We start from the raw sequence: 11,273 nt of genomic DNA on the forward strand, positions 1-11,273 counted from the left end.
CTTGCTGGGTTAATTATTTGTTCATGATGTCATCAAGATACCTAGGAGATCTACACAGGAGTATGAGCACTTCCCATATGGAGGAGGCATGACCTTAAACCACCAGAAACTGATGGTTTCACCGTCAGTAGTGCAGTTGAAAGAGGGAGGTGGGGAAGATTTAAATCCAAAGGGGATTCCATGAAGACCTCAAAGAAGGATTTAAATACTAGCATATTTAATCAGTCTTGGTAACACAGAGTATGAAGAAGATATCATCTTAGAATAAAACAGCAAAATTTAGTTTTCTGTTGTTTTACAAACTTATTTTTATAAATCCATATGACAAATTTCTCTAGTTTAGGTCCATTAACTGGCTATTTTTTATTTGCTTTAACTAGAACCTGGCTTCACTTTTAGGGAATTTCATTCCATCTCCATCAGCAAAGAGAGAGAGTAACACTTTGAGGGTGTTCATGCAAAGCTCCTGAGGTCTCTCCCAGACATCCAAAGGCATCACATTACATCTCTACCCAGCTAGATGATCTTTAGCGTTTACCCCTGCTCCTGGTATTTGGTGTTCCCTACTTCCAGTAAGTACCAAACATTCCTTCAGTAACTAGATGGAGTTCACAGTAAAACCAAGAAGGAGCAAAGGTGCCTGTTTGTCAAAGATGCCTAGCTACCCAAGGAAGCTGCCAGACGCTGGTGGTTGCTGAAATCAAAGAGAAGCATTACGTCTAATGCTGACAGTCTCTCACATCATCAATAGAGACAGGTTCTTCTTAAGCGCAGACTTAGAACAGGGGCCTGACTTAAGAAATCTAAGGCACCTTTGGAAAAACCTGAAATGAGGCTGCTCCTGCCCTTGATCAAGCTCAAATTTACCCCCTGATTATCAACAGAACCAAGCACTGGCCTCTTGCCACTGAAATTAGCTTTTTGTCTCTTGATCCTCCCAGTATGGCAACTCGCAGGTACAGGCAGCAATATGCGCTACAGCTCTGTGCAAAAAGCCCTCACATCTTGAAAGCAGACTTTCAAAATCTGTAATGAATATGTTTTAACTCAATAACGTTTAGGCTCACTCCAGTACTAATTCCAGCATAAGCAGAGTTCCTTCCAGAAAAGATCTACCCATAGCACAACTTTGCTTTATGTATTTCAAACTATTCTATTTGCAGAGTTATAATAGCACTGGTTTTCCTTAAAACAACTGACTGTTACTTCTTTTAAAATTTATTTTTTTCATTTAGTTCCTTTTTCATGAGGCTGGTGGATATTCCTTCTTCTCACCACTTCCACAGGAAGGTGAATAGCTCCCTCAAGTGCCCCATTCAGTCCCTCACATGACAGAAGAGTAGAGCTGACGTTTTCCTTGGGAATCCTTCTGTCTGTTCTACAATGCAAACTGCTTCTTATAAGCCATCAGAGAGAATATGAATCAGAAACATAGCTCAGGATAGCAACTACCATTCAAGCTTCAGCCTTTCCCTCCCTCCTGTTTACATGTAATAAAAACAGGGGAAATGCTCATACAAAAATATGGAATTTTCCAGAAGGAGAATCGGTCTCTAGGTAGGCAAAAAAAAAAAAAAACACAACTAAGAATATGTTTTAAATAACTGTTTCATTGCAAGCTAATACTGGCGGGGGGGGGGGGGAAACAACACATTAGTCTCATTGGAAAAGTATTCTTCATTTCAAGCTCAGTTTGCCAGGATGCCAATAACTATCACAAAGATTCTTTTCACCAAACAACCTCAGAGGCTTCTCAGTGATGTGTCCTGGCAGGTTTTTAATATCTCCAAGGCTGAACCTCTCTGGGCAACCTGTGCCAGCGCTTGACCACTTTCACAGTAAAAAAAGTCTTCTTTTCAAACAAAATTTGCTATGTTTCAGATTGTGCCCATTGTCTCTTGCCTTTTACCTAAACACTAATTAGAAGAGCCTGGCTCTATCTTCTTCACTCCTCCCATCAGGCACTCATCCACACGGATAAGAACCCTCAAGCTTTCTCTTCTCCAGGATGATGCCCCAGCTCTCTCAACCTCTCCTTAAATGAGAGGTACTCCAGTCCCTTCATCATCTTTGTGGCCCCGCACTGGTCTTGTTCCACTATGTCCATGTCTCTCCTGTACTGGAGAGCCCAGCACTAGATTCAGCACTCCAGACATGCCTCACTAGTGCTGAAGAGAGGGGAAGGATCAGCTCCCTCAACCTGCTGGTGACACTCTCTATTGTAGCCCAGGAGGCTGTTGGTCTTTGTTGCAAGGGCACATTGCTAGTACATGGCCAGTTTCTTGTCCAACAGGAGGCCCAGAGGCTTTTCTGCATAGCTTTCCGGTCAGTCTTCCACCAGTGTGCACTGGAGAATGGGGCTGTTTCTCCACAGGTACAGGACATCACCTTTTGCATCGCTGAACTTCCAGAGGTTCCTATCAGCCCATTTCTCCAGCCCTTAGAGATCCTTCTGGATGGCAGCACAACCACCTCAGTTATCAAATGCTCCTCCCAGTTTTGTGTCATCAGCAAACTTTGGAGAGTAAGAAGTATAAAAGCAGGTAATCTCATTTCAGTCCAATTCAGAGCCAGAGGGAGGTCCTATGCTTATTTCATTGACTGGTGTGTATGCGGCCACAGGGGTTTTAGGTGTGCTGTAGGGGAGTTTTCCTGGAGCAGGCATAGTTGCATGCTGTTCAAATACCCCAAATAAGGGGATAAGATATGTCTCTGCTTTTTCAATTTATTCCTAGTTGCCGTGTGAACTCAGGGCATTTGGGTCATTTTCACTATCACTCCCAAAGATAGTCCGTTTGCTCAGTATGTGCATGGGAACGTTTCTATGGATCAGACAAATGTATAATATCAAGAAAAGGTAGTTGCTGACAAAAATCTGACTTTGGAAAGTGATCAGAAGCTCAGTCTTGAATTCAGTCAAGATTTCAGATATTTGAACAAGACAAAAAGATGCAAAGTAGGCAAGTATCAAAATTTACTGCTTCTGGCCTTAGTCAGCTTGAACATTTATATCTGCTAACATTAAAAATTCATTGGAGTAGCTTTGTGTTTTGAGTTACTCAGCATCATGTCATCTCAACTCTTGTCTTGGGGTCAGAGAATCTCTCTTCACAGCTGTCATAGTTTCACCCCAGCTGTCAACTAAGCACCATGCAGCTGCTCCCTCAATTCCCCCATGTCAGAATCAGAGACGAGAGAATCAGAAGACCCAAAAGTGAGAAAACTCATGGGTTGAGATGAAGACAGTTTAATAGGTAAAGCAAGAGATGTGCATGCAAGAAAAATAACCCAAGGAATCCATTAACCACTTCCCATCAGCAGGCAGGTGTTCAGCCATGTCCAGGAAAGCAGGGCACCATCACACATAATGATGACTTGGGAAGACAAATACCATCACTTCAAACATGCCCCCTTTCCTTCTTCTTCCCCCAGCTTTATATGCTGAGCATAATCCTGGGATATCCCACTGGCCAGCTGGGATCAGCTGTCACGGCTTGTGTCCCCTCCTAGCTCCTTGTGCACTCCCAGGTCCCTCACTGGGGAGGTGGAGCGAGAGCAGAAAAGGCTCTGACTCCATGTCAGCACTGCTCAGCAGTAATGAAAACATTAGTGTGTTATCAACACTGTTTCAGTCAAAAATCCAAACCGTAGCTCCACATGAGGTACTGTTAAGAAAATTAGCTTTATCCCAGCCAAAACCAGCATAGCAGCCTATTCGATTCCTTTGGGACGAACTTTTAACTCCATAACGCTGCTTATGCACTTTACCCTGGCCTGCAGGAAGTGTGGGATCCTAGCACATAGGGCTTGCAGGATGGCTGCCCTCCCAGCAGCCTGGTGCTGCAGACAGAAGTGGTTCCATAGCACAGACCTTCCACAAGATACAGGCTGGCACTGCCAAAACTGTTCTCTGCAGCCTGGTTTCTACTGCCAAATACTCTGGTAGGTTTCTAGGCTTCATCCAGCTGAAAAGGAAGACAGCTTTACTTATTCCAAAGACCTATTGCCATACACTTGGTGTTAGTTCATGCTTGGATCAGGAGGTATGGCCTGAAGCCACCAGAAAGCTCCAGGACTTGGACAACTTCCTACTAACCAGCCACCATGAAGTCCTGCATACCCCTGCCCTCTTGAAATGGGTAAAAATCTTTAGAATGGCCACATACTGACTTGTCCAAACTAAAAGAGGACATGAAGAGCTGGTGAAAGTAGAGGAAAATGAACTCTGAAAATAGATAAGAGCCTCAAATAAAGGTTTGGCTGTGTATTAATCTAATGGATGAGATTATAAGGTACTTCTGAATGTTAAACACAACATCACACTGCTCCAGCAAGTTTGGGCTAATTTAACTCTCAGTGTCCATGCCAATTAGTGAGAATCATTAAATGAAGAAAACTACAAATCTGGTACGAGAAGCTGTGCTAACACTGACAATACAGGTGTCATATAATTACAGGCAGGGACTAGTAACAGTAGGATACATTCAACCAACTTGCACTTTTCCAAGCAATGTGAATGGGTAGACATGTAGGAAGCCATGTTAGCCTGTGTGAAGTGTGCAAGTCAATGAGACGGCAAATGGATACCACAGAGCAGTGCAACACAGATGGTATAAAAGGGGGAGCAAACCTCCCAGTTTTTGGCCTGGTAGCTGATAGAAAATATCATGTTCCCCATGCCAATGCTCTTGATTGCATGCAGCACATCCACGCTCTGCACGCCAGGCACACTGCTTGAACAAGGGAAACCTGAGCCCAGCAGCAGTGCTGTCTGGAAGGGTACATGGCCAGAGAGAGCTGAGGGCAGAGGCAGGTCCTAGGGCAGAGCCAGCTGCCCTCAGGCACAGTCACGGCTTTCCCACAGTGAAGGACAGCAGAATAAGGTAAGCAGGAAATAACTTTAGTAAAACATTTGGACAATGCAACCCAAATACAGTGCTGTTAATCCCAAGGGTCATCCAGCTGTAGTTCCAAGCCTGCTCTCCTCAACTTTTAATGCATTATTTTCTTTTTACCATCACAAAGATATGAAAGAAATTAGTATCTGATGGTGACGGCAAGCATATGAAAAAGAAGAGAGAAAACACTCCTGACACCATACTATCTAAGTTTGCAAAACTCAGGCACAAATTGAGATGGGCAGGTCATGTTCAAGTGTGAGTCAATTGATATGAAAATAAGCAATTCAGATCTCAGCGGCCCTGTCTATGCCAAGTCTGAGGTCAGGGGAGTTAAGCGGTCATTTTCCCTTGAAATACTCAGCCTGTGACTTCAAAACAAATAGGCAGCACTTGTGTCTAGCATCTTAGCCACTTTACAAAAATCTAGGTGGGAAACAGGCATCTTTCTCTTGACCTGAGGATCACATCAGCAACGACTGTGATAACATAACAATTAAAAAAAAAAAAAAACCCAAACACAAAACCAAATCAAACCAACCAACCAACCAACCAAAAAAAACCCACCGCCAAATCACACCAAACTAGGAACACATTTCAAGTAGGATCTCTCCACAACTACATAAGCATTCACACAGCTGCTTGCCCAGTCCCCCTCCCCAGTGGGATGGGAGAAAGAGCAGGAAAACCAAAAGCAAGAAGACTTTATGAGTCAACATAGAGACAGCTTAATAAGTGATGCAAAGGCACTCACTCACAAGCAGACCAATGCCCAGACAGTCAAGGAGCGACAGTCAGCTTGGAAGGCAAAATCTCTAGTGTTGTTTTTGCTTAAGCATATGTCATACGACATAAGATATCCCTTTGGTCAGTTGAGGTCAGCTGTCCTGGCTGTATCCCCACCCCACCTTTTGTTAATTCCCCTAGTCACTGGGCAATGCAGAGTAAGAAACAGAGAGAGTCTCCACACTGTGCAATCGCTGCCCAGCAACTGACAAAACATCCTTATGTTATCAACCACAAATCCAAGGCACAGCATTATATGGGCTGCTCTGAAGAAAGTTAGCTCTATCCTAGCCCAGTACATCTTGATAACAGGGATTTTAGTTTAAAAAATTCCTTTGCATAAAGCAACAATGCATTAGGTACCACCTAAGGATATGCAAGGATTCTCTAACCATTGAAAGATGCATTAGTTAAAAAAGTGGGGTTATGGCATTACTTGTAATAGACTTGATGTATGAAAGCACTGCTTGACAGACAGCTCTGGAGAAAAACAATCAATCAGCAAAGCAAAGCAACACAGAAGATGCATAGAGGCAAACTGCCAAAAAAACAGTGGAAAAGTCAAAGGACAAGCAAAGGAGAGTAGTCTGCTTTAAACACCCAGAACATGCAGCTAAGCTTCCCTAGATGCAAGAAACTAACACCAGAAAATAATAATATGGGAGGGGGGTGGGAGTAGAGAAGTTTTTCTTGTTTTCCTTTTTTGAAGAATAGTAGTTATCAAGCTGTCAGGGAGTGTGTCTGACATAAGAGTTGTGCTGTACTGGCGTTAGTTACCTGCCAAGAACACCAAGAACAGGAGCTGCTTTAAGTCAGTTTTCTTTGAAATGGATTTGCTCCAGGTGATTTTTTTTTTTAGAGGTCATGGCTGCAATTGCTCTTGGAGGAAAGGAGATGGCAGGTGTCAGAGGTAATCATCTGATCACTGCAGACACCGGTCATGGGGCTGCTACAAACTGCAATAAACCTGTCATGGCACTGATAGGTTGAGGTCATGCCAGGGAGACCAGGAGGGCAAAGGGTACATTAGTCTTGTGACAGCAGTGAGGGCACTATTCGGTATCCCACAGCTTCAAGTTTCACTAGATTTTGCTGCTGCTTCTTTTTTTGTTGTTTTTGCTTCTATTGCAAGGACAACACTGCAGCTTACCTTTGGGATCATGGTAAATTAAAGGGAATATAAGGAAAACATTAAAAGCATACTTGCTATTTCCCTGAAGAAGTTAAGATTATTAGTTCAGAGAGCAACTACTGAATACTGAAAATTGCTCCTGGAGTTTGCCAGCCAGAAAGCAGCTGTGGGCCTTCCATCATCAGCCAACTTTGCAAGGACCAGGAATGCTCTCCACTTGCCAAGCCATGGGTGGGTAGACCCAGCCAAGCCACCAGATCATCTCACATAACACACCTGGTATAGCTCCTTTTAGTGAAAAGATCTGATGCAGTCTAGTGCAGGAAAGGTCAAAAGTGTGGAAAAAGAAGATGAAAGAGTTTCCTTATTGGTAGATCATAAGACTGAGTCCCCCCACATCCTGGTGTTGTCCTTCATGTATGATGTTATTTTCCAGTGAACGCATTCTCCCTACAGCCTGAAATTCCCAAATGCTCCTGAAGCTACTGACAGCTCTGCCTACCCACACCTTCTGCGAGCAGCATTTAATTACATAACAAAGTTAGTAGTAGCAGAGAGATGCAGTGCAACAATGATACATCACGTCTCTCTCATAGGTAATGCCCAAAACAACAGGCAATACTGTCTCCTTCCCCCAGTCAATAAATCTTTTCTGTTGAAATGGACCACAAATAATAAGAACACTTACTAATAATATAAACTGTACATTGTACTGCAGCAAACTCATAAACTGAGTTTATGATATATATTAATCTCACTTTCAATATGTTTAAACATACATATGCACAGACACGTGCATGTATATATACAAGACATACATATAACTATAAAATTACTGGCACGCTCTGACTATCAGAATCTGGGTGAAATACAAAAACAATAGAAAAAATAAAAATAGTAGTTTCAGTTATTTGCTATACTCATTCAGGTCCCTTCTCATTTCCCTCGACACGTTGCAGAAATCAGCCATCATTGCAAAGGAAAGGACAGACTGGCAAAGATTTCAAGCAGCAGCAGAAGCTACAGCGGGAGACAGAAACTGTAGGAAACAGGAGTACAGATAAGGCCCCTCACAGTGTTTTCGAACTCTGGTGCAGGTGGAGACCAAACAAGATCATTTTAGTCCAGAGCATAATACAAGTTCAAAAGAAAGTGAGAAGGGGAAATCAAACCGAAACAAACCACACAAATCAAACAAAAAACCCCTCCACTTTGCAGATTTCCCTTAAGGAAACTGAGTATGTTGGAGCATCTAATACACAGGACTTCAGGCTCTCCTCCTGCACTTCGAATTTCTGCTTCTCTAGAGCAAGGGGATAATTACTGCCTGTGAAACCAAAGACACCATTCCAGAAATAACCTGCCCTGCAGACACAGACGACCACAACTCTCTTTTAGGAATAAACTATTCCCATGGCTCTTTGTCTATTGCTCACACACCATTCCCTCTATCTCTTACACATCTATAGAGTTTCTTGTATTTTAACACATGAAATTTGGAGCCAGGTAAAACCGAATAAACATAAATACTTTGTCAAAAATCAATTCTCAGCAAGTTCTGTCTTTCAGATTTTATTTTTGTGAGTAAAATTGTTTACCAATTTTACCCGTATCAGCCACCACAACTAAGTAACTTTACTTCTTTGTTCCCTGTTCCTCATGGGATAAAACAACTGACTGCCTCAGCATTTCCTGCTTATGGAAGTAAGTTGGCCCAGTTAAATGGAACAGGGTAAAAAAAAAAAAAATCACAAATCAAGCAGTAGAACTATGAGTATAGGCCCTTCATTAGGTTTCTTGCACCTTGAAGAAAAATTTCATTACATTTTAAGGAATGCTTATTTATAATATACCATCTTAGAAAACTAATTATCCCAATTGTCTTTAAGAAATGTAATTTGGCTTGCAGAGTATTTCAGCTACTCACCTTAAATGAAGACAACTGCACCTGATGTTCTAAAGCACACCTGCAGACTAGGAACTGCAGGGTGCAGCCACTGACAGTTTTGAGTAGTTTTGCCTCAGTTGTGTCTACCTCTGACTAAAAATACTCCAAACCCCAAATCACTCCTGACTGGGAGAGAGTATTTGTGAGGCATCATTGTTATTTACCCAGATCTAGTACCTTTGCCAGGCATCCCCTACTAGGTGAACATTTACATTTACAGTCCCTGTCATGTAGAACAGCAGTAACTGAATTTCAGTGATATTTACAGTTCATATTAAATGTTTTGCAGCCAGTAGGTACCAAGGCTGCTGATGTCTATCCAGACTGGCTGAAACAGGATATTAGATCTAGTAATAAACTCTTCTCCTATTTCTTCCTCAGGTACGTGGTACTTCACCTGACTTCCAGGCAACTTTTTGGGAAGAACAGAAAGTTGATGCCTCCTACTTTCCCACTCTCCGTTCACTAGGGAGATTGAGCTGCACTTTTTTCTCCTCCCTATCTGACCTCATGAGAAGAAAACCTTATGACACATCTTTCTGGAGACACCATCCAGTACAGAAGTTTTCTTATACTGAAGCCTCCTGTGACTGGGATATAGCAGATATTAAAGACGCACCTGCAGTGATTAAGAGGTTCATCAGGCAGACTGGCATAATCATTTAGAAGCAAGCCTTGGTACACTGAGGCACAGGTTCCCCGCTACAAAATAGCAGCAATTCACTACCTTCTGCCTACAGCCCCCCCACAGTTCACAGGTGACCTGTTGCCTCATGCACATCCTACATCAACTTTCTCTTTTGTTGGTAACAGCTTGATATTCAAATTTAAATGTTTGTTTTACAACAGTACACTCTTAGCTTGCAATTAAGCCTCCATTAAATCTGGGACTACTTTCATCTGCATAAGGTAAGAAGTTTAGCAGTTTCCCTTTCACGAAACTGGAGTTTTTCTCCTTGCTGCAGGGAGTTCTTCAAGGTGTTACTATACAGGCCTTCCTCACATTAAATGCACTAGACCCATAAGTAATTTGAAACACAGCTTTATTCCTGACTCCTTTAGAGTTTCATTTTTTACTTCTTTCAAACTGTTCAACATAGGAATGCTAGCATAAAAAGTGTTTTAACCAAATTTGATTACATCCCCCAACAGTATCTATATTAATACTAGGTAGAATCCTATAGTCTGGTTTTCCATGAAGGTCAGCTATTTCACCGAAGTATCTCAGTAGAAAGTGGTTTAATATATTAAACAGAAATTGGTGGAGCAGATAACACATAAAATATGATACTTAATATTTTTGAATATTTACGGAACAATTTTCACCCTTAACTTTCACCAGAGCTGTCCTCAAGCACGCTGGCCACAAGGTGTCCTGAGTCTAACACTTGAGGTTGATAAGGAAAACGAGACCAGCAAATATCTGAATTTCAAGACTGGAAGCAGTTATTTACACTACTCTAAAAAAGAAGCATTTGCTTTTATGGTATGCTAAAAACAGTTCCAAAACCCTGCTTTAATAACAAATGCATCAAAAGGCAGTAAGTCATCCAACACAAATTCCTGTCATTAAAAATCCTGCTCCTTTGAAGCTCTCATCTGTAAGAGGTTGTCCTGCACAGAGGTTGTTTATGCATTTTTCATGTTTTGTTTACTTTGTTAGAAATTTTGCTTTTGGCTGTACAGACTAATTTCAGCAAGACTCCATTCTTACACATATTTTGATTATTAATATTACAATACAGTATGGGTAACGAGGTTGTCTACAAGGCTTTAAATAGATTTAGATAGTTCTTACATGAGCTTTGGGCCTTTAAATTATCAACCAAATGGATTTATATTCCTTGGTTGCAACATCCTTTGATTTAGGCAAAACACTTTGAAGAATTATTAAAACATACACATAATTAAAAGGTTCCATAGCACTCTTGTACCTTGTTAATTAAAGCAATCTCCATGTGCCTATTTACTTTAAGATACTTAACATAAATCACTCAATCGCTAGTTCTGTTTCTTCATCAAGTGAAATAACAAGAAATAATATTTCCAGACCCCTGTCTTTGGAAAGGGGCATGACTCACATCTATATACACCATCCTGGTCACAGTCCTTCATATTACTGTTCACACTCCTCCCATGTCTCCCATCCTGTCTGTGATATCATATTCAACACCTTACACCCAGCCAATTCCAAAGGGAAATTTTCCATTCTTTTCCTGTTAGGAAATACTTGGATTACAAAGCCAAAAGCATTGCTGAAGTAACACTACTATTTTCCACTCTACAGATTCTTTTAGCCATGAGAGTGATTTGTTACTTTCTGAACACTCTGGTCAGCAAATTGTATGCAGCTGCCTTCCTATGCCACACCTATTCTTCATCTGTTGTTCAAGGAATACTGTGGGCTTCAGAATTCCCCGAATGGCAAAACGCTGTTTTCTGTCATGTCTGTTATGTGTAAAGACTTTAGTGAGAATGTCAGTATTTTACATTCCTCTCAAAGATGGAC

Source organism: Lepidothrix coronata, unplaced genomic scaffold (genome assembly GCF_001604755.1).
Source record: "Lepidothrix coronata isolate B3197 unplaced genomic scaffold, Lepidothrix_coronata-1.0 Scaffold48, whole genome shotgun sequence".
NCBI classification, from domain to species: Eukaryota; Metazoa; Chordata; class Aves; order Passeriformes; family Pipridae; genus Lepidothrix; species Lepidothrix coronata.